We start from the raw sequence: 25,914 nt of genomic DNA, 5'->3' as shown, positions 1-25,914 counted from the left end.
TTTTTTAGAGAGAGAGAGAGAGAGAGAGAGAGAGAGAGAGAGAGAGAGAGAGAGAGAGAGAGAATTTAATTTGTTTTTTAGTTGACACAACATCTTTGTTTGTATGTAGTGCTGAGGATCAAACCGGGGCCGCATGCATGCCAGGCAAGCATGCTACCGCTTGAGCCACATCCCCAGCCCATGAATAGGGATTTTTAATGATACTTTCTTTGTCTTTCACATTGGCATCTACAAAAAGAGAAATTCAGATTCAGAGAAACATTTTTTTTATTCAGAATCCCTTTACAATTTCATAGTGTGTAAAGTGACATTTTGATTTTAATCCAGAGCTTGTCTATCCACCAGTGGTTTGAAAAAATAAACAGTTGTCTTTTAATAACTCTGTACCCAAATTTATTTTTCTTTTTTTTAAAGAGAGAGTGTGAGAGAGAGAGAATTTTAATATTTATTTTTTAGTTATCGGCAGACACAACATCTTTGTTTTGTATGCGGTGCTGAGGATCGAACCTGGCCGCACACATGCCAGGCGAGTGTGCTACCGCTTGAGCCACATCCCCAGCCCTCAAATTTATTTTTCAATGTAAATGACCCAGATTCAATTGTTTCTGAAGATTTGAATTACTTTTTCTTATTGTGATAATGACAGATTTTTGAGGTAAAGATATACTTTTCTTTGGACACAACTAAAAGATATAACTTCAAGAATCAGAACATAAAAATAATCAAAATTTTACTAAGATTTTTCCTTTCCTAAAGGCTATGGAAAACATCATGCATTTCTGTTTACTTTTTTGAACATATAAAATAGACTATTGTGAACCATGATGTGGAAAAACACACTCAGCAATGGTAAAGCCTTTTCAGAATTAGCCTCTCCAAAAGTCTACAACTTTTCAAGTTGTTGGAGTGCTGCTTAAAAATATCAAACTGCAAAGATGCACTTCTAGAAATTATAAGTAATTTGTGCAAACAATATGTACAATAGTACTATACAGTAAATTGGACCAGCTGCCTATGCCTACCATTACAGCTGGTTGCAAAGTATGTAATTTATGTTTTCTGCAGTAGAAAGTGGGAAGGTTTTTTAAAAACTGTGTTCATGCTTTTATAAAGAGCCTTTTCCTGTTTTATTTTTTAACCATTGTAAGCTCAAAAGAAGTGGTATTTTGCCATTATGTTTAATGTTAATCTATTTCTATTATAGTTGAAGGGTCTATCAAAATACATTGTCTATGACCATCCTTAGAAGTAGATGTTCTAGACATGTGTAAACATGAGTTCATTTTTATGTTTCAAAGGGAATTGGAAGTGACTAATAAAAGAATACTTTATTGCAAATAATTGACTCTTAAAATTCAGCAAATTATATGTATTACTCTCCAAAGTCAAAGAAACAATGTTTTCTATTGATGATCTCTGAACAAGCTTTAGAATGGCACTGTTATAATTTATTTTGATATTTCTTAGAGCAGTACATTTTTAGTTGATAACAACATGAAATATATTTATGTAGTAAGCACAAACTTTGGGTGTATAATGAAATAGTACAAAAGGTAGAAACAGAATAATATGAAGAGCAATTGTTTAAATAAACTCTGATAAATTTATTTTATGGTAAAATAAGTTACATATCACTAACATGCATTGTAAACATGATTTGAATGCAAAAGAATCATTCCATGCTTTGAATATTTTTGTCTTCCTAAATTAATATTTGAATTCATCCCCTCTAAAATTCAGACCTTGAAACTTAATGGCCAGTGTGCTGGTATTGACAGGTGGGTGTTTAAGAGGTGATTAGCCTACATGGGCACCTTCTTTCTGACTGTGATGACAGTCCATACAAAAGAGACTTTTGCACAGTGTTCTACTTGTTCTAAATTTGTCTGCCTTCTGTCTTCCTCCTCCCCTCCAAAGATGTAGTATCAAAGTGACATTTTAGAAGTCAAGAGAAGCCCTAACCAGACAATTAAACTTGTGGACACCCTGATCTTGCACTTGAGCCTAAAAGTATCCTTATTTTTTGTAAGTGTACAATAATGTCTTCAGCATTTAATGAGTTAAAAAATGTGATGAAAGATCTAATCTTCCTTACTCTTCCATTTTCACCAGCTCTACAGGAAGTGGTTGGAAGGCATATGTTTGGTCATTTTATTTTCATATATATATTTGTTACTAGGGCTTGAATCCAGGGGTGCTTAACCACTGAGCCACATTCCCAGACATTTTTTTTATATTTTATTTACAGACAGAGTTTCACTGAGTTTCTTAGGGTCTTGTTAAGTTGCTGAGGCTGGCTTTGAACTTGCAATCCTCCTGCCTCTGCCTCCCAAGCCACTGGGATTACAGGTGTGTCCCACTGTGCCCAACAAGACTTAATTTTTTGAGATTTAAAATATCCACCTGTTTTGGAAAGTGTTGTTTCAAATTATTTGAATAATTCTACATTTTGGCATTGATTATTGTATTCAATTTAACAGTATCATTAAAATGCCCATTAATAGCTAGTGGAAATATAAATGGCTTATGAAAACTTACTGATGATTCTACATTTTTAATGGTAAATTAATATAAAAATTTTTAATTATATTTTAGGGCTAGGGGTATATATATAAATATAGATTTAATCCAATAGTATTTAAATAACTATGAACAAATCAGTCTTAAATAAATTACATCCTACAGTTAATGAAGATTCAAGTGACATGACTTATAGGTCATTTATATAACAGAAAAATGATTAATTGTGCCCCATCTGACTCCAGTATAAGTTTTTAATGTTAATATGTATCTCTTGAAAGTAAAATCCAAGTATGTACAGTTGTACCACATGTAGATATTTCAATCAACAATCGACTGCAGATACCATAGTGGTCCCTCCATAATGGAGCTGAAGAAGTGCTGACACTAGTGATTTCTTGGCCACTGCAACCTCATAGGCATCATAACTTTGTAATGCTATGGATTTTCTCACATGTTTGTGGGGATGCCAGTGTAAACATACCTAATTTATTGTCAATTGTTTCAAACTATATTTAGCATGCAGAATTGTATGTAGTTTACATTATCTGATATTGAAAATGAATGATGGTTGCTGATTTGTGTATTTATTATACTATATTGTTTATTTTTAATTTAGAGAGTATTCCTGATAAAGGAAAATTTTACTATGAAACACTATGGTGTGTTACACTGGTAGCAGCCTGTTTATTACACCTCTTGATTGCATCATTTTCTCCTGTGCTTGATTTAATCTGGTGTTTTTTTTGATCACCCTTAAGCATAGAAAACACACTGCTAATGTTGCCATTAAGAGGTCGCATTGAGTGATTGACCTGAAAATGAAATGAAAAATGGTTAGGGACTAGGAAGGTGGAAAATCAGTGGTGGTTATTGCTTGCCAGTCAGCCATGTCCCATTTCACCATAAGAGCAAAGTGACAGAAGCTGTTAAAGGATCTGATTCATCAAAATAAACAAGATGAAGAAACATTAGAGACAGACCTGTATCAGATACAGGAAAACTTCCAAGACCTGGATTGAAGAACAGATATAGAAGCATATCCCCCTCACTACCATGATGATCATGCCCCCCCAAAAAAGTTTGCTTGTTATTTTCAAAGAAATGGCTGGAGCAACTATGGTATTGGAATTACTTATAGCCTTGTGTGGTTTAAACCTTTCCAGTATCATTATTTCTCACAATGTGAAAGTAAGTTGTGAGACTATGATTGCTAATATGAAGGCACCTGAAGAATTTTGGGGAATCCCTGTTAAATTGTTTGTGGATGAAAATTACTTGCTCAAACAAATATTCAACATAAATAGAACCTCCCTATTTGGAAATTGATGCCTGAAAGGACTTTAATCCATAAGGAGACCAAGTCTATGTCAGGTTCTCAGCCTTGAGGTCAAGATAATAATCTTGCTTGGGCAGGGGCAATAGTGCAGGTTACAAATTTGAACTCTTTGTCACCTGGCATGGTGAGAACCCCAGGACCATGAAGCATGTAAAAAAATGGACACTGCCAGCATACTGCAGGAACAGGAAGATGTCATGGATACCCCAACTCCTCTTCCTTGGGAATTAATATGCCAGTAAATAGTGAAAGAGCTATTGAATACTAACATACTTCTAAGATTTTGTTTATTACTGCCAATGTGCAACCTCCCTTTCTTGATGATCTTTATGCTAATATCAAAATGGTATTTCTCCCTCTATACATCACTTATTAATATAAATAATGGATTAATACCAGTTTTTAAGGCCTGCTACCTCCTGAGGACTTTGGATTGTTGCAACTGAGGAAAACACTAACTCAGTAAGAGAAGGAGTATAATATTTATGCCTTCATCAAGAACCTTGGTTGGGCTTAAGGTTCACAAGGAGTGCATAAATGGCATTTAGAAGAAGGCATACAGGAAGCTTATTCATGAATTCAATGCATTTGCCAAGCATGAGGCGATTGCAAAAATCAACAAGGCTGTGGTTGATTGAGATGGCTAATTAACCTGAGTGTGTATGGGGATGAGTGTAACAGGTTCCTAATTAAATGATGAATGAGTAGTTGTTAGAACTGCAAAAGGAAACAATAGCTGAAGAGACAAGAAAAATGAAAACTGTAGAAGAACTCCAAGAAAATTCGCAGTGAAGGGTTCAAAAGAAGCTGTTGTGTACTTAAACGAACTTCTTAAAAAGTAAAAACACAGCATCCCTCCGGTAACTGAAGGTATTCATTAATAGAGAGGAATAGTCATAGTGCATTATCTGCTCATAGGCAAATTCATAATGAAAAAACAACAACAACAACAAGCAAACCACCACAGATATATTCTGAGAAGAGTGACATGTCCACAAGAAGACCTTCAGGCAAGCACTTCAGGAAATGTTCTAGAAGTCTCTGATATCATAGAAGATGACAGCCACATGCATATTATTGCACCTGACAATCTTCCAGTGGGATAAGACACAAAGCTGGAAGATTGTAATGTGGTAGGTCCTTCCTTTGGGTAATTCTAGGCTAATGTGTGTGCTTGAGTTTTGTTTTTAACCAATCACAAAAAAAGTTAAGTGGTAAAAAATATGTGTTTGTATCTTGAGCTGTTTTATTGCCAAAGAGTCAAAACATTTTTTTTCTGTTCATAAAGTAAAAAAAGGATTTATAAGCTAAGTTCATTTATTATTGAAGAAATAAAAATATAAACACAGTACAACCTAAGTTTGCAGTGCTAAGTCTAGAATGGTATGTGGTATTGCCCTCAGCTTTCACATTCACTCACCACTTGTTCCCTGACTCACCCAGAGCAACTGCCATTCAGTCCTGCAAGCTCCTATCATGGTAAATGTTATAAACAAGTGTATATATTTTTTCATTTACCATATTTTCTATATTTTTGATATTTAAATGTGTTTAAATTGTCAAATAATTACCACTATGTAACAATTGCCTTCTATGATGGAATGTAGGCAGAGCTTGACCCTCTTAGGCTTCATTATGTATTCAGGTTTATTCTTACCTTATCCTAAGGAAAATAAAAAGCTAGGGAAATGCCTTCACAGAGAGCATACACAACGTGACACAACTCTTATCTTAAATTCACTTTCAGAGTGAAAAGTGGATGTAATTAGAAGAAAGGGGTTCAGTTATAAAAATACTGCAAAGTATGAGTGAACAATCCTGGTCACTTGGATGAGGATGGTAGCAGTGGTGGGGAGAGAAATGGGGTTGAGAGAAGTGGGAGGCAGCACTGTCAGTATTAAACCATGGCTTAGACATCTGTTTCCCTCAAAATATCTCTCCTTGTCCATGGTATAATAAAAATATCAAGAATCAAAAGGTATTACTAGGTATTAGGGAAAGAAGACATTTTAAGAACAGGTTTCTGAACACCTTAGAGCAAGCAGGTAAATAATTCACACTTTTTGAAACAAGTCCTAGACATGATAGAGATGCTCCAAATAAACCCAAGTAACCTTAGAGGCATCATCAAATATAATACCTGAGTGTCTTTTTGAATGATACAGAGTGCCAGTTTTATTGCTTGATCTCTGTCTGAAAATTATGCTTCCCTGACTCTTAAGAGTTTAAATCCTCTGGACAAACTTGATGTCATAGGTTTTAAACAAGTCTTATAGGATGGTTAAGACCTCAGAAAATCCTAAAATTCAGTTCAGTGGAGTGTACAAGAAGGCATATATTTCACAGTGAATTTTTGAAGGGTATTTTGACTTGTAAAACTGCCCAACTATACAGAATAACTTGCAGAATTTGCAAACAATAGCATCATGCCTATTGTGATGTCTAAAATTAGGCTTTCTGGAACTCTTTCAGCACCTTTTGCCTGAATTTGATCTGGGTATAAGTCATCTATTGATGGAAACTGTCCTCTACTTCAAGGATTAGACAGTGCCCCTTCTTGGTGATGCTGTGTCTATCTACAGGAATGGCCTGCTGAATACTAGCATTACTAGCATTTTCATAAAAATAAGCTTTAGCAAAAAGAATGGGCAAGGATACAAATCTCATTAAAAAGCCAATGAAAATCAAGGCTACAGGCCGAAAATGACTAAAGCATTACATTAAAATTAAATGGAATGAATTTTGCTTTTCTTCCATTTTCCTGGGGATCTACGTCCCATAGCTACAAGATGTGTTCTTAGCTTAGTAATTTGAAAAGCTGTGACAGAAATGAAGAGATTGCCTCTGAGGGGTCAAAATGTTTTTAGGATATAGGGACAGAACACTAAAATATTATGGACTGAATAAAAATTTTGCAAAAGCAGAAGAAATCTAAAAAGTGATTTGCAATATCATTCTATAGTATAGAACTTGAGATTTTACAGACCATTAATTCTAAATATTTAATCTTAGAATATCTTTCACTTAATCCTGCTTACTTTCTCACAAAATCAGTAAACCTGTAAAAGATCACAAAGTTGTTTATTTTTTGCAGGTTTGTGGTGTAATGAAGTGCAGGCAGACAACTGAGCTCTTAGATTAGGCCCATGCAAATCCTATGACAATACTTTATATTTTTGGGGGGAAGGCACGTTAAGCTAAAGTTTTTTTGTCTTTACAATTCTACTTGAGTTATTCTTATAACTAGTGATGAATGGGCAATAGCTAGAACTGACTTACATAAAGGCTCATGCCACAGTTTTTACAAACACCAGAATGCAGTTTACTTAAAATACTGGCCTATTCCTGACTCCTATTGCCTCCAGTCCCACTAACATATTTAATTTTCTAGCATGTATTATGTCCCATAATAACTTTATAATTAATATGTTAATGTGTTATAACATCTATGTATATTTGTAAAAATATGTTCTTTAAAGTTGTTGCACAATAAATTTCTACCCATTTGTGGTGACTAATTAATGTAATTACCTATTATCACCTATTACAAATCTCATCATAGTCATGAGGAAAAAAAGTAAATTTTGGTTTCGCAGAGAATAAGAACAGTAGAAACTAGTTAGTGTGATCTTACAATAAGAATGCTGATCTAGGCAGTGAGAGAACAGAATGCCAGTTCTTGTAGGACAAAGTTCTAATGCATTGTTGCTTGGGCAATAATAACAAAGTGTGTAATTATAGTAGAGAGATTTAAAAGCACAGTCTTTAGATTCTGACATATGGGGTGACCTTGGGAAACTCATTTACTTTCTGTAAACCTTCATCTCTTTCCCTACATCTCAATCATTGTAATAATACCTATATCATTCATTTTGATATGCATAAAATGTTATTTTAAAATTGTTAGTATCATTCTTATTTGGAAATTTGAGATATTTCTATTTTATGGAAGGGACTAGCAAAAACACGGATTGTCAAAGAGGCTTTTATGTGTATGAAGAATCCACTGGTGAGAGGATTACTGTGGATGAAACCAGACAAGGTCCACTTAGGTCATTCAAGGGTAGGATCTAAGGCTTTTAGTAGGTATTAAAGGTAGGATAGAGATTTCAGTACATGTTTCTTTTAAAAGCATCATTTATGTGTTGTGTTCCCAGGAAACATTACAAAGTGCTGATACAATGATGGCACCTGCCATGGTTTCCAGTTACCTTAGAGAACTAAGGTCCATCATTCAGTTTTATGTGTAGGTGAAATCCAGTTTTGCTTGGGGTAGCAGAAATAAAAAAGGATTTGATTCAGAAGATTTGGTTTTAAATCCTTATTCTCAGATACTTGATAGATTTATTATCTTGGGAAAATCACCTCAGCTTTTTTATCTATAAATCTGGAATAATACCTATCTCATAGCATTGTTATGAGGTGAGAATGCTATAAGATATGGAAATATCCTTTGAAAGATAGAAGACAATAAGAAATTTAGCTTTAAAAATAGTTTTATAGGCAGCTGACTGCACTGAGGGAGTCAATGATGTAGAAAACATTGTAATCTTGCCAGTCCTTGGCAAATTTGAGATATGTTATTTATCTCAATTCTTTAAATATCCTTCTGAGACCTAGCCACCTTGCAGGTCCAATTCCCTATATATTAATTCAGGTGAATTCAGTTGTAATAATAGAAACCTAACAAACTTATTTAAACAATATACAAAATTGTTTTGTTCACATAACTGAAAAGCCAATGACAGATGAAGTTTGTGCCAGTGGACTATTAAATGCCTCAGTTTCTTCCCATTTCTTAGCTCTGCATTCTGTGGTGTTACCATTATCTGTAAGGTTACTAAATGCATGCCAGTTCATGTTCTTGTTCATATCTAATATGAAAAAGAGTCTACATTCCATATTCTGCCTATAACTCCTGAGTCTTTCTGATTTTGTCACTTGATCCTCTTTGTGCCAATCTTATGATCAAAAGAGAGCAATGCACTGAACAAATTGATCTTACATCCTGTGTTCCATTCTTAATTCTGAAGGTGGCATCAGCTTCATCAGAGTCACATGAATCTGTAAATTTAAATCAGAAACTATTTAAGTAGGGGAAGAGAAGAGGGTAGGTAAAGGATTACAAAATGTCCACTACATGTTAGTTAAACAAAAACAGAGAGAATGGTTTTCTGAAGGATAGAATCCTGGGATTATTTAGAAGTACCTTGGCTTGGAGTTGTTGTTGGCTGGTGAGATAGGTCTTAGCTGGTGGTGTGATTCCACTTATGAACATCTCATGTATTCATGGGATACCAGCATAACTAGTCATAGAGAATTCCAGCCCATGTGTCAATTTTAGGGTTGGATTCTGGCCCAATGACTTGCTAGCTGTATAACTTGAGTAAATTGCTTTTTCTCTGCACTTTGATTTCCTCATGTGTAAAATGGTGGAAGTAGTAAAAGTAGCTCCAAGTCCATTTTGAGTAATAAATGAAATAATTTTAAAAAAGTGTCTAGTATAGTTTCTGAGACACATAGAAGGAGTGACTTAGTAGATTTTAATTCTCACCAGAATTATTTTCAGGCACTTTTTACAGAAATCCCTGAATAGCACCTAAGCCTAGATAATTTATATGATAGTTTATGAATATGTTTAGCATAATATTCAGAAAGTGAGCCTCTCTTTCCCTTTTTCTATTATTAATTTGATTCTCAGAGACAAAATCGTGCCCATTTTAGGTTTGGATTCTGGCTCCAAAAATAGTATCAGACACAGTTCAATATTATCTACATTTAAAAACACAAAGGATTTAAAATGTCCCATACTGTGAACTGTTCTTGGAAATTATGAAAATTCATCATACTTAGGGTGACCATATTTATTTAAACCAAATGCCTTTTGGAAAGAAGAGGCATTTAAAAATTAGCATTTCAGTTAAACTGTCTAATGATATTGAAAGTCTTTACATAAATTAGAAAGATTTAGAGTAAAATTGCTTAGGGACCTAATAAAGGCAAATAATTCTAAAAAAAATGTTAAATATTTTCCTTCTTTTTTTTTCTGTATTATCAGTGAAAACTCTCCCCAAACTAAGAATTTTGATTTGTTATTTTATTCTATTTAAAATATTGTTATATAGATTCATATATCCACACTAATATTATAGCAGATGTATTGGCTCTTAATTTGAGTTCATCTAAAATAAGAAATTGAGCCAACCAAAGCATATTGATATGGCTATAGTTAAGTATATCTATACTTTTAAAATAATAAAGCTGATTAACTTTCATCCTGTTGATGAACAACTAATGTGTTAGTTTGAAGTAAATGCATAATATCAGGTTTCTGATTTTTTGAACCTTTGGCATTATTTCTTTCTTATGTCTTTATTTTTCTCTGAGTTAAGCAGAATTTATGCATCTTTTGCCCAAAGTCTTTACAAACATATTTAAAATAATAAACCTGATTAATTGCAATGCCCTATGCTTACTTATCTCAGAGATAAGAAGGTAATATAATTATGATTCTCACTCCATATTAATAATTGTATTATATTTGTGTCTTGATGGATAATTAAACATGCCAAATACTAGCATAATGTACTAGTTAATTAAATTGGAACTGACATTGTTCCAAATTGGCATCAGAAACAGTTCAGTAATATCTATATTTAAAAACATTAAAGATTTAAAATAACTTCAAAGAAAAAAAAGGAAAATAAGATTGAGGAAGAAAAGCTGGCCTCTGGAATGATGTTAGCACAAGAAATGTATGTCATAGATTGATACAGACTTTCTAAAAGGGTTTCATAAATATGTCCCCAAGTTTTAGGAGTCAAAGAAAGAGGAAAATCTAACCAAGTTCAACAGTCAAAAAGGTTATAAGCTAAAAACAAAACTACTGATCACACACACACACAAATACAATTTTTTCTATACTAAAAGCAGAGAAATCCATTTCTCAGAAATATGCATAATATGACCTCCTCTCTATTTCTATAAGATAAATAATGTTATCATCTAATAATATCAGATAACATTATTTTTCCTTCCCAAGTTAGTGGTTCTAACACTTAAAAATTGACACTTTTCCTTAATTTTTAAGGTATTCATACAAGTAGCTTGCTTAGGTACTATTTACCTAGTGGTTGATGCATTAATTGTGCTTTTTCAATATCTTCCATAAAAATATATGCAGACTTGGCCTCTGGACCTTGCATTTATGATTGAAATAGACTGTATTTTTATGTGTGTACTTCAGAGGTGAATTTATAAAGCAAATCTACTGTTGTAAATGTGAGTATGGTGTAAAATGGATCTTTGATGTGTGTACTAAAGCAGGACTAAGTAGTTTTTGAAAATCCTATGTAGCACAAGTTGAATTGAAGAACAGGCTGTCATTGGTAAATTTGAAATCCACATGAATGTTGAACTTTAGGGTCTCCAAATTCTCTGATAAATATCATTTCTGTCCTCTGGGTTTGGAACTAATTGAAAAGAGTTTGCATGAAGTTTTTAAAAGTATGAATTTGAGAATACACCATTACCTGTGGGCACAATCTATGATCTCTCCCTGGCTTAGAGAGGGTCACGGTAGAGGTCAGCAGTACAGGTTCTGAGAAGAGGGTGATGCAAAAAGTAGAACTCCAAAGAAATGAGGCTACATTTAATAGAAAATGATTTCACTTAATAGAAAATTAAAGCTAACAGAGGCTCTAACAAGTAGAAATTTATTTTGTCTTACATAAAAGAAATCAGGGAATTGGGTTGAACCAGGACCAATAGTGCAATGGACATTAAGGTGCTGAGCTCCCTCATTAACTAGCTGCATGAACCTAAAAAACGGCTTCTTGTTATGAGTCTCAGTTTTCTCATAAATAAAATTGGCTCAGGGGCACTTGCATTATAAAGGTGATATTAAAATTAAATAACTTATATAAGACAACTATCAGATTTGGCTCAGTGTATATTATTCAACTTTCAGAATCCTAGAAAAAAAAAAGAAAGAAAATAAGCAGGCTCAAGATTTAAAATACAAAACCTTCCAGTGGTGTAACTACAGTGACAGAAAACAGAGCAACAGTTGCCCGGGAAAAGAAATGTGATGTGGTCAACTATACAGGGCCACAGGGAACTTTGGGGAATGATAGAACTGTTACATATGTTGATATCTATGATAACAAAACTGTCTGTCAAAATTCACAGAACCATATACTTAAGATGTGAATTTACTGTATATAAGTAACTGTTTAGTCTAAAAAGTGGGAAAACATAAACTAGAACTATAAAATGAGAAGCCCAAGATTTCACTCATTAGCAGGCATATGCTAATGCATACATAAATCACACAGAGAGATAGAGATGAGTAGTTATATATTTTATTCTTTGATGTAATGATAAACAGAATTCACTTGGAAAATCAAATTGAGATTTTCCAAGCTAAAGAAACCTCATAAATTGTACAGACTAACTTCACCAAAAGCTAAGAAACTTGAGTTCTGTCAAGGTGAGGTGAGGACCCAAAGCTATTTCTTTGGTTGCAGGGTGCTGTTTGAATCATTTCCCAACTTGATGTCCTGTTCTTTATGTCACATCATAAATATCTTTCTAATAAAAATGTTGCTTTTTAAACAATGGAAAAATACTAACATTAGCATCTTAATTACTGGGCTCATAAATAGGGTATTAATATATTTAGAACTATTCTAAAATATAAGCTAAAAGGATGTTAGAAATTTGAAGTTGATATTGATGCTCTTATAGTCACATGTGCACCTATGAGCAGCTATGTCAGTTTAACTCTGGTGTGGTTGGGTGCCCACATTTTATTAATAAATTTCTGTATTTTAGGCATAAAAATTCTGGACCAGATGTCAGAAGACCAGCATCTCATCTGAGCTTCACCACCAGTCAGCTCTCTCTGATCTTCTATAAATTTTACATTTTTAAGCTAATTCTCTCATCTGCTTTGGACTATATCAATGCTTTTCAAACATTTATTAAGAGGCCCCTTTTAAAAATGAAATCTCAGACTGAAACCTAACATATTAAAAGAGGAAAGAAAAACTTCTCCCCTTGAAGCAGGATGAGGAGACTTGCTCTTCCCATTCAATCTCCACCCTCCATCCCACTGCAGGCAATACCCTAAGCTACTTCTGCGGAGTTGTAGAGCACCAGAAGCACAATTTCATACCTGCTCTATCAGATCATCTTTAAAATTCATCTCCCTTTCAAAATACTCTAATTTGTGAGACCAAAGATGAAGGTTATTTTTCCCAGTTGTAAGAATTAGAAATCATAGATATAATGTTAAACATTGTTGATGAAGTTGCACATTATTTTCATATATATTTTATTGATTGATTGACATTTATTAATTTTACATATTAATGGGGTTCAGTGTGATATTTCAACACATGTATGTAATGCACACTAATCACATCAGGGTAATTAGCATTCCTTCTCCTCATCACTTCTTTATGTTTGAGCCTTGAAGCTCCTTTCTTCTAGATCTTCATAAAATAAATATATTAGGTTGTTGTGAACTATAGTCATCCCTTGTGCTATGGGACACCAGAATTTTTATCTATGTCTTTTGGTGCCTGTTATCCAGTTTCCTTTTATTGACCCTCCCTCTCAAATTGCCCATTATTTTATTGAAACTTTAATTTTTATCTTTTTTTAAGGGAATTAAAGACTAAAGGAGAAGAATGATCTTCTTGTTTGTAATTAATCCAGGTTGTAGAATATTATCATCAAAGCTTACATCAGTGATAGGAACATATATAATTGAGTTACAGCACCTCAGGTAACACCTGCAAACACGTTGTCACAGTAGGTGTCGTATGCTGAGCATTATTCTAATGGGAGAACTTCAGAAGATCTATAAAATGTCAGGAAATCTGGTAAATATTAGTAAAATAATACTTTTATTGCTTGATTGCCCTTGGTCAGACATGCAGAGAACAGATAATAAACAGACACACAAATGCATGTTCTGTGGTGATAATCAAACAGGCAGAAATAATATTCAGTGCAAGAAAGCATGAAAAAAGCTTCAAACAACTCCAATGAGGTCATGAAATGATGAAAAACAAATGCCATGGAGCCCAAGGACAGCAGCCTAAATACTGCGAATTTGTTTAAGCCTGGTGGCTCAAGACACATATCACAAAGCAGCTTTTCTTTGTTCAGAAAGAGAAGAAACACTAGTCCCATCATATTCTTTTGCCACATACCTTGGTAAGGCTCTCACCAGCAGCATTTCAACACATTAAAATAATGTTTGGAATGGGGTGCAGGAAGTTCTGGTTTTTTTTAAAAATTATTTGTTCATTTTACTTTCACATGAACAAAATTCCAATTTGATGTTATGACAAAGAGACCAAAACACAGTGGCTCAAATGGAATAGATACCCAGTATAACACACCTGGGGGACACTGCTGAGTCCTTTAAGACCCCAGGTTCTAAATATATTGTTACTCAGCTATTCCCTAGATGAACTTCAATGGCCAGGAGGGCATTGGCTCACAGCCATCTTTCCTTCTAGGCTGTGATGTATGGGAAAATGAAGGTATTTTTTTCTTTTCTTTTTTCAAGTGGGAAGGTTGAACTGATGCATGTTGCTCCTATTCAAATATTGTTAGCAAAGAACCCATCACATGACCACACAGCACTGCTAGAAATGATGGGACATGTGACTCAGGTTGGCTTCTTCTGGAGGACAAGAATGTTCCTTAAAGAAAGAAAGAAAGAGAGAGAGAAAGGAAAGTAGGGGGCAAAAATCTCTGCTCCAGCACATATACCCATTTCTGAAATGAAGTTTCATTTTTTAATGCCGGATATCCTTTTATGATAGACTTGGCAAAAGGCAAAAGAAAGAGGCCATTTGTGAGAAGGAGTTAGGTAACTTGCCCTGTAGCATGAGTAACACAAGTGGAGGATGATACATTTCTGTTGCTGATGTCATCTGGGTATAGAGTGTTTTTGAGTCCCCTTCAGGATGCAGTATCCATTTCCACTGGAAGAGTAGGGTAGAGCTGGATAAATCTTTGCAGAATCTTGCAAGGAAATAGGTTTAATTTTATTTTCTTCAGACTTCTGTGACAAGATGATAATTATGCAAACATATGATATTTTTAACACTCTCTGCTGTGTTCAGACTCCCACACATTAAACTCCAGTCCTTTTTGAGAAGATGACAGGGAATAAATCCAATTTTTGGCAGAACTCTGTGTTATCCACATTTGCTTATAGGGATACCCCCAGCACTACTAACTTTGAATCAGAGGCTAGAAGGTATATACCAAATTTGGCACTGACATGGGTGCTCCCTGAATAACTGGCTTGAAACTTCCCATGTTATTTCTGTCTCGGTTTAGCTAATAATATATAGGAGAAAAGGTGGTAAATTAAATAAATTTAGGATATCAGAAGTCCAGTCTAAAAGTTAGTAATTTATATGAGCATTTTAATCACTTTTTGGTATCAACTCTGCTGTGATAAAAGCTAAAAACTTTTTATTCTCACAGAATCCCTTGCTCAAATTCCTAAGTAGACTCCTACAGAGTCACACTGTTTACCTTTGAAAGATCATAGCCTGACTTTTCCTATGGAGCTTTGTTTAGAGTTCTGAAAATTTTTACAGCTGGGGTGAACCTATACCTTGCTGGGGAGAATCAACATAAAGCAATTGATCATTCATCCAAAAATAAGAATTCTAACAGAAAGGGTGGTAACTGTTGAAAGAGCATGCTGACATTAAATAAAAAATGTGTAGGAACAATAATTCTGTTGACATGGAATCGTTTTAAAAATAAATTATTTTGTGTTTGGGAATCATTTTTTCTTTGCTTTTTTTTTAATCAAGCAGATGAATTTTGTTTTCCTGAGTAAAGAAGAGCCTTATTTCTAAAGAGCTGTTTTCTTGTTGTTTGTCCCCTATATGAAATCATCTTGTCAAATAACATGGCCTGCTACAATGAAAATTACATATGGGGTTTTTCAGTTTAAGATCAAAGTTCCATGACTGAAAGTTAGAAATCATAGTTCTTTTTTTCCTATTCATATTTTATTGATAAATGCCAATTGTGTATATTTATGATATGCAATGTGATGTTTTAAAAATGTAAATACGTTGTGAAATGGTTAAATTTAGCTAATCAATATATGTACTACCTTATATACTTATCAGATTCTTTGTTTGTTTGTTTTAAAGAAATAGTGAGAGAGAGAGAGAGAGAGAGAGAAAGAGAGAGAGAGAATTTTAATATTTATTTTATATTTATCAGCGGACACAACATCTTTGTTTGTATGTGGTGCTGAGGATCGAACCCGGGCCGCACGCATGCCAGGCGAGCGCGCTACCGCTTGAGCCAATCCCCAGCCCCAGATTCTTTTTTTGTGATGAGCAAACTTAAAATTTCTGTAGTAGATTTCAAGAATACAATACATTATTATTAACTATTTTCTCATGTTTTACACTAGGTCTCTTGCATTTATTTCTTTTGTATAAATAAAATTTTGTGTCACTTGATCAGTATCCAGATCCCTTCACCCCCATCAGAGCCCCTAATATCCATCATTCTACTCTCTACTTGTATAAGTTTAACTTTTTTGTATATACACATAGTGAAATCATGTGATGTTTGTCTCTTTGTACTTGGCTTATTTAATTTAACACACAATGTTCTCTAGAGTCATCAAAAGACAGATTTTTTTCTATTCTAAGTATTGTATTTTGTATATATCCCACATTTTTTTGTTTATTTACTTAATGATGGCTATGTGGATTGTGAATAATGTTGCAACAAACTTGAGAGTGTAGATTTCTCTTTGATATATTGATTTCATTTTCTTTGGATGCAGAAGAAAGAAAATGGACAATATACAGAAAATTTAGTGTGAAGTTGATTTAGGAATTACCTGAGAAAGAAATCAAGAAAACAATCCCATTTACAATCAATAGCTATGAAAAATAATAAAGTACTTAAGAGTATAGTTAACCAAGAAAGTGAAAGAAATGTAGTAAAATTGATAGGCCATATGGTACTTCTACTTTCACACTATTTTCTATTATGTCTGAATTAATTTACATTCCATCCAACAGTGTGCAAGTGTCCTCTTTTCTCCCCATTCTCACAAACACTTGTTATCTTTTTTTTATGCTAACCATTCTTATTGGAGTGAGATGATATCTCATTGTTTTTACTTTGCCTTTCCCTAGTGATTATAAGATTTTAGATCAACAGTTAGTTCCTAAATCAACTTCACACTAAATTTTTGTATATGTTGTCCATTTCCTTTCTTCTGCATGTGGATATCCAAACTCCATAAAAAACTATTAGAAATAATAAATGAATTCAGTAAAGTTGCAGAATAAAAATCCAACATACAAGTATTAGTATTTCTATACATTAACAATGAACTACCTGAGAAAGAAATCAGTAAAATAATCCCATTTACAATAGCTGTGAAAAATAATAAAGTACTTAAGAGTATACTTAACTAAGAAAGTGAAAGAAATATATACTGAAAACTATAGAACATAGATGGAAGAAATTTAAGAAGGTACAATGTTATCTTGTGTTTTGAATTAGATGAATTTGTATGGTTAAAATGTCCATACTACTCAAAGTGATATACAGACTTGATAACAATCACTATTAAAAATTCAATGACATCACAGAATAAAATAGCCAAAATAACATATATATATATCATCTCCACAAAAGTCATAGAATAGCCAAAGCAGTTATGAACAAAAAGAATAAAATAGAGGTATCATGCCATGAGACATCAAAATGTCCTATAAAGCTATAGTAATCAAGATCACATGGTGCTAATATTTAAAAAAAAAATGGCCTGGCACGGTGGCGCACATATGTAATCCCAGCAGCTTGGAAGGCTGAGAAAGGAGGATGGAGAGTTCAAAGCCAGCCTCAGCAACTATTAGGTTCTAAATAACTCAGTGAGACCCTGTCTCCACTAAAATACAAAAATTGGGATGGAGATGTGGCTCAGTGGTTGAATGCCCCTGAGTTCAATCCTTGGTAACATCCCCTACAAAAAAGAACACCCAAACTAATGGAACAGAATAGAGAATTACAAAATAAAAATATGCATTTATGGTTACCGATTTTTTAACAGAGATGCCAAGAAGAGACACTTCAAGAAATACTAATAATTAGAAATTAAAAATCTTATATTCATAAAAATTTTCTAGTGATTGGATAAAAGAATAGTTTAAAAAATTGGTGATTTTTCTAAAATTTAATTAAAAAATACACTTTTTTTTTAGAGAGAGAATTTTTTTTAATATTTATTTTTTTTAGTTTTCGGTGGACACAACATCTTTATTTTTATGTGGTGCTGAGTATCGAGCCAAGCGCCTTGCGCATGCCAGGTGAGGGGGCTACTTCACATCCCCAGCCCCTACACTACAAATTTGATGCTTCAAAGTTAATTTTTGAGAAAAATATTTTATTGATTGGTTATGTTAGTACCTACTTGAGTCTGATATCAAAATTACTATTTTGACTTGTACATTTTCTATCAGAAAAAGTTGGAACTTATAACTGAGGAGATAGAACTTTGTCTCTCAACAACCAGAGAGAAAATCCAATAAAATGAAAAGTCAAACTGTTAGTTTCTGAAAGAATGATTCATCTACTTTGTGTTTGAAGACATTCAATCTTTTGAAATAGTTAATTAGCAAATTGGATTTGCTATTTCTTTTGCAGTGAAATTTGACATTTCTTTACAGTCAAATCTATTACCTGTTTATGAAATTCTTCCAAAGTATTTAAAATTAAATGTCCTTTCTTATTAAGAGATAGTAAAAGACATATATTTTCTCATAGTATTTTATTTTTACATAATTTTTTTATCTCATGAAATATATTTTGATATATGGAATGATAAAATGATATTTCCCCCAAATAACTAAATGTCCTAGAACTAATTATTGCAAGTTCTCTTCTTTCCTTTTTGATTTTATTCAGGGTAATATGTAAGACATTATTAAAGCCAATATATAAAATCAATATTTTTAGTACATATTGTGCTCTATTGATACATCTATACTTAAATCAACATTAAACTCTTTAAATTACAATATGTTTTACTATAAAGAGCTACTTTCATCTTATAACTCTTTAATGAGGAAATTTGTGGAATAAAACTGCAGGTACATGAACATGCACATGCACAGAAACACACACACATATACACATACACACACAACACAGACATACTCTACTGGAAAATTACATTGCTATTCTAACATATCTACCTACTCAGGCCCACAGGCTGGGGCATACTATCCTCCTTAGTCTCTGCTTTATCCTATCTATTTACTTGGTCCCAGAAAGTTCAGTATCTAAACTACTCAGTCTGTCTTGACCATCCTTTATTACAAACTCCTTTGGGGCCTGAAAAATCATACTACTTTGAACTTACTGAGATTTGCAGTCCACTCCTCATCCTGAGAACACACAGAAGTTCTGCTTATTCTCAGGGTCTAAAAGAGTTGTGAGTGTTGGGCAGTCGTGAATATGGACTCATGGTGAAAAGTTCAACTCTATCTAGAACTGATGTCATATTCTACTAGCTTTATTGACTACTGCTTAAATTTCCTTGTCCTATGCCACTGTCATATGTTTTCCCCTGCTCACAAAGGATTTGTACTACATAAGGTAGACCATGAATTGGAATCATTCTGATGCCATTCCCTACTATTGATCCTTCAAAAGTTTATCAGTTAGCCTGAAATTTGAAACAAACCTCTTTTCAATATTGCCTTACCGCCAAAATAAAAGCTTTTAATATTGACTTCTAAACTTTTTTGGAGGAGATAAAATTGATTATGCTGAATTCTTTTTAGATATCAAATACTATTCTACTATATGAAAAAGAAGGACATAATATTTCTTTGAATTAGTATTCTATCTATGTGGTCCAAAAAAGAGTGGTAGGAAACAGGTTGTGTAGATATTTTCTGTAATTTACATCAGATAAGACACTTTATACAAGTCTAGTGTGCAAAAGGCAATTAATAACAATTGGACTTTTTAATATGGAAAACTAAAGACAATAAATGAGATAATAAAATATTCATTATCTATTAAACATAACCTTTAATAAAGTCAAAAGCCAAAAGTGTTAAAAAATTAGTTTTAAAAATTTCATTGCAAAAAAATTGATAGTTGTATGTATTAAGGGGATACAGCATGAAATAAATGCTTCTAAGAATTAACTATTTTCAACTGAAGAAATACACAAGACCAAATGATCAATAATAACTATGCAGTAGTTTTATTTAATCTTTTTCAACTCTTCTGAATTCATATAATAAGAACTTTTCAGAATAAAAACAATTTTTAAATGACTGAACAGCCTAATCAAGCTTTAACAAATGCTCTTGCCATTTGGAGGACAAAATCCAGAAGCCCTTTAGGACCAATTAGGGATGTCAACCCTTGATCCTCTCTAATGAGACATTTATTATAAGTCCTATACCCATTTAACTTCCAAAAATTGAAAGCTACAGAGATCTATTGAAATTCATCCTTACATATGCAATAATATTTTCGATTTCATCTTTAAAACATTAAGAAAAGTACTTGGCATTAATAATACAGTATCAATTTAAGTTAACAGGAAACTTTGTGAAAGAGCCCAAAACAGCTCTATATCTAGTCATCCATTAGTCGACATTTTGTTTTGATTTTCTGTCTGGTCTACTGAGACTCACTTCTTTAAGCCCAGGCATCAAATTGTTTAATGTCACAGAAAACTACTATATGCTTTATTTTTGCAATATCTTCAATCTGAAACGAAAGGGTATTACACCCAGTGTATCTAAACCAATTAAAAATTTGACATTTCAAAGTCACTGAGATTAAATTTCAAATATTCTTAGCACAAAAATGACAAATATTTGAAATTATGAATATGTTAATTAGCTTGATTGAATTATTCTACATTGTATTCATAAATCAAAACATCATGCTGTATCCCCTTAATACACACAACTATAACTTTTTTTGCATTAAAATATTTTAAATTTGAATTATTGTAATTACCTTCTTTGAAATATGTAATACCCTATACATTGACCAGAAGTCTCTCAGAAATATTTGAATTGGTGTAACACTCCAGAATGACCTTTCTTTTCTTAGAAGCTCCTGAACTTTGAGCTTTGTGTCAAGTATGTGTCCCTGAAGCACTGAGCCTAATCTCGAATCTTCCTAGGGCTCCCTGAGTTAAGGCCCCAGAATTCCATTACCAGGAAAGATATTAGCTGCAGTGGGTGCACACTCGCAATTGAAAACGACACAAGAATATCAGTCTTAGCTGCTGCTTTGAATCTCATGTGAAGGGTGAGAGAATCGCAGCCTGGAAAACACCAACTACCCATTTTGACCTCATCTTGCCTCTTTCCTAAGGATCCTGCTACAATTTTTCTGCTGTGACAGTGTGGCGGTTCATTTATACATGCTGCAAAATGAAGGAACGGATTCTGGTAGCTTGTGTGCTAGAATTTTTTTGAACTTCTATGCCAATCTTGAATAGCTGCTATTAGTATTTTGAACATCTTTACTGAAACATGAATTTTCAATGTTTCAATAGTTTCTGTGCTGATAATTTGATTTTTTGACTTTTATTTCCTGAGATGACACTTAGATGTTTTGTTGGGTCTTGTGGCTTCATCGATATTCTTCTAGAAGAGCTTCTGCACTGTTTTGGATTTAGAAATATCGTGCATGCTTCTATTTTATTTTATAGGACTTGGTTTAAGATGCTTAAAATAATGCCTTAATAATAAATAAGTAATTTGGAATAATGATTGTCTTCTTCTACATATAAGGCTGAAAGGCAAAGACAAATGAGTGAAAATTTTGCTCATGTTTTAAATTTTTTCTCTGGCAAAGAAGAGTGACAGTACGTTGAGTAGGAGGATTATACTGGACTCTTTGTGCAGAACCAACATTTCAGCAAGAAGTTGTACTTTAAGGTAATGACTGCCAGTCTAAAAGAAGGCCCACTGAGAAAATTTGGATTTAATGATATGACACAAATGTGCCAAGTCAGTGGATAACACAACTACACACACAAAGCCAGAATGTTGAAGCAGGCATTATCACAGTTGGTAAAATTTCGATAGCCAAAATGATTAGAAGGGATTATGGGCAGTCCAGAGAAATAAAATTAAAATGAAAGGACTATAAACATTAGACTTTAATCTTGTGGTTCTGAGTAGAAGCCAAAACAGTAATCAGGCAAAATTGTGGAACTGTTGTGGGCAAAAATAATTTTTCTAAAATGTATTTTCCTTAGTACAAGTCCTAGAATAATAGATGTTTCTTTCAATTGGAAACAGGCTGACCAATGGGAACTTGAACTTGAAAAAAGGGATACATACTATATAACACATGAACACTATACATAATGCATATATGAAATGAAAGTTAACATTGGACAACACTGGAATTCTATTTAAGGTAATGGAAGAGATTTTTATAATTTATATTTCAAAAGACTATGGGTGGGAAAGGAAGTAGAAGGCTGATCTACCTAGTTTTTAAGTTTATTTACTTTGAAAAAAGGTCTTTCAAATATTAAGAAATCAGATTTAAGATTTTTTAAAGCACTTTTAACTTAAGTCTAGAAATTGCAGAAAAATTATATTTTCTTTTTGTCAAGTATTTTTATCCTAAGAAATTTCACAAAACCTTTGACCCCAAAAGTGTAATGATTTCATCTGTGGTTGTTTTCTTCATTGTGTCTTTGCATTTCCTTAAGTGTGAAACACATTCTAAGGTCAAGAGACACTGTGTACAATAGGAAACTTGGTGAGAATGAGCACTGTTAGGATTTCAGAGACGTGTGTTCAAATCTGGATATCTCCATTAACCGTCTGTGTGATCTAAGTCTTTGACTTCTGTCATCTCCACATGTTTCTTGGAGTGATGGATTGGATCTCTAAAGTGACTTTTGGCTTGGTAGTTTTGTTTAACTCTCTCCTGAGCTAAAATTGCTGACTTTTCAACATAAGTATAAAGTTCTTATTGCATAATAAAAACATTTTTAGTTATTTGGGAACTAATAACAGAAAATCTTTGAATATGTGGTTGCATCTTGCAAATTTGGGAGAACTTTTAATGAAGCTTGATTACCTGCCTTTATCTCTGTTCTCCTTAATTGGTTTTGATAGAAATGAAGAAATGTTTATAAATTGGTTCATTTCCATTTTCTTCTTTGGGTCAGGTAAGAAAAACAATAAATTATGCATGATGTAGCAGTTAAAAAACAGATGTCTCTTATTTTCCAAAAGATCAGGATTATTAGGTTTTCTATCATTTGTAATCTCCAGATATGTTATAAGGAAGTCTGGGTAAACAGTGTCTGAAATATTAGATAAGAGAATCCAAGAAGACATAGAGTTCTAATGAATCAGAAACCCAAATTCCAATATAAGACATGGGCCCTTGAATTCCTTTTGGTTGAGGAAAGATTTTCTTACTATTAGTTTCAAGTCAATTGTTAAGTATAGTAAGTTTTCAGAACTTAAAAGTTTACAACTTTGCTTTGAAATAAATCAGAAACGAGGTATAGGAAATTAAAAATTTGATTTTGATGTCTATAGGAAACAGGTCTGATTCTAAGAGCCAAATGGGACTCAGTGGGAAAAATTAAAGTATATATCTTTCTCTTGATTTATGGATTACTAACACTTCAATGGTTGGCCAGTTGCTAGGAAAAAAGACTAAGCAATGAAAAAATTTTGCCTTTCATGAATTTTGCAACTGATATTCTAATTGATCAAATTTCTCATTAATATAAAAAAACCTGCTTAGAGAAAATGAAAACTGAACAAAGTCTTACAAAATAGCCAAGAAAGTGCTTTTGAGAATAAAAAACAAGACAAAAGCCCATTAAAATGTGAAACCTCTAAAGAAAGCAAGCCACATTGGAAAAGAAAATGTTTCCAAACCACAAATAAGGTGCTCAAGAGAAATGTCACAGAAGTCCAGTGGTAATGATGAAACAAAATATGACTGGTATTTTTTTTCTGCATATTTTGTCAGTTAAATATAAAGATAATGACCCATGTAGCTGTTACCATATTCTTATAAGTAATTTTCACAGTGTTTTAAAACTGCCAGCTTGCTTTATAGCTATGAAAATTATGATTTAGAGAAAAGTCCAGTTTTGAGTAGTAAGACAAGATGAATACTTTGAAGTAAAATGTTCTTGGAACCTTTGATTTTGACTGTTTTGTGTTTAGTATATCTTGGAGTTATTCCAGGTGTCTGAAAACAAATGACTTTTCAAGAGTCATCTTTTTCTGAGAGGATGAATACCAAAAATGAATAGTCATCTTTTTTTGAGAGGATGAATACAAAGCCACACGTTTTATCTTCTAAGTACTATACTATCACCTCAGTGTCTATGAACCAGGACACAAGATTGAGGCATTACAACAAAGGAAAACAACAGATAAATATTTCTTGTGAATACAGATGCAAAAATTCTCAAGAGAATGATAGCAAACTGGCTCCATCAATATAAAATATTTGACTTCTACATCATGACCACATAGGAGAAGAGGATTTCACCCAGAAATGCAAGTTTGGCTTAACATACAAAAATCAGTCAGCATAATATATATGTCAATATGACACAGGACAAAAAAAAAACATGATCATCTCAAAACACAGAGAAAGTATTAAACAATATCCAAAATCTTTCATAATAAAAACTCAACAAACTAGAAATTGAAGATGACTTTCTTACACTGATAAAGTACATCTATGCAAACACCACAGCTAATATTATACTTAATTATAAAAGATGGAATGCTTTCTTACAAAGACTGGGAATGAGATAAGAATTTCTACTTTCATCACTTCTATTAAACAGTAAACTAGAGATTACAACAATTAGGCAAGAAAAAGAAGTTAAAGATGTCCAAATTGGAAAGGAAAAAAAAATAAGACTATTTCTATTTGCAAATAACATGTGTAATGTGTAAGAGAACCCACAGGAATACACACACACGTTTGTGTTTCATGAATTTTGCAACTGATATTCTAATTGATCAGATTTCTCAATAATTAAAGAAAATGTTTAGAGAAAATGAAAGTGGAACAAAGTCTTACAAAATAGCAAAGAAAGTGCTATTGAGAATAAAAAACAAGACAAAAGCTCATTAAAATGTGAAACCTCAAAGAAGGTATATACACACACGCACACACACAGTTATTAGAGGTAATAAATGAGATCAGCAAGTTGCAAAATACAAAAGTAATATATAAAGATAAATTATATTTCTATAAAATATTAATGATGAATCCAAAAGTAAAACTTTATAAAAGAAATTTAATTTATAATAGCATCAAGAAGAATAATGTACTGAGGAATAAATTTAACAAAAGAAATGTAACACTTGTGAACTAGAAACTACAAAACATCACTGAAGGAAATTAAATAAGACAACTAAATGAAAAGACCTTCCAAATTTATAGCTCAGAATACTTTATATTGTTCAAATGTCATTATGCTCAAATTGATCTTTTGAGTCAATATAATACACCCATCAAAACCTGGATTATTTTTTTCCAGAAATTGACAGGTTGACCTAAAATTCATATGGAAAGGCAAGGCACCCAGAATAGCCAAAAGAATCTTGAAAAAGAGGAACAAAGTTGGAGGGCTCACACTTTCAATTTCATGACTTACTAAAGAGCTACAATAGTACAAATGATGTGGTATTGCCATAGGATAGACATATTGATTAACAGAATATATTGGAGAGTTTAGAGATAAACTCTTACTTCTATATAGTTAGATGCTTTTGGCCAAGGTGCTGAGAACTCAGTGGGGATAACAGTCTTTTAAATGTATTATACAGGTACAATTGAATATCTACATGGCAAAGAGCACATTTTCATTTAAGTCATATATAAAAATTAAGCCCAAATACTTCACAAGCTCAAGTGAGAAGCTAAATTACAAAACACTTAGAAAAAAATAGAGGCATAAATATTTGTGACTTTGGATTAGG

General features: G+C 32.9%; 2 long non-coding RNA genes across 2 annotated transcripts in view; both read right to left on the bottom strand.

Annotated features, from left to right (window-relative positions):
- The window catches only part of LOC110597434 (uncharacterized), a 313,342-nt gene that overhangs the window by 205,049 nt on the left and 82,379 nt on the right, over window positions 1–25,914 (bottom strand). The gene's annotated exons all lie outside the window — the stretch shown is intronic.
- Window positions 37–18,545, bottom strand: LOC144372282 (uncharacterized). The gene is made up of 2 exons (XR_013432302.1): window positions 11,392–18,545; window positions 37–8,923 (listed from the first exon to the last, which is right to left on the bottom strand). It is a non-coding gene; the product is annotated as an uncharacterized LOC144372282 (long non-coding RNA).

Source organism: Ictidomys tridecemlineatus, assembly GCF_052094955.1.
Source record: "Ictidomys tridecemlineatus isolate mIctTri1 chromosome 8 unlocalized genomic scaffold, mIctTri1.hap1 SUPER_8_unloc_1, whole genome shotgun sequence".
NCBI lineage: Eukaryota > Metazoa > Chordata > Mammalia > Rodentia > Sciuridae > Ictidomys > Ictidomys tridecemlineatus.
Note: the sequence above shows the minus strand (reverse complement) of the source record. Positions and strands in the feature narration are given on the sequence as shown.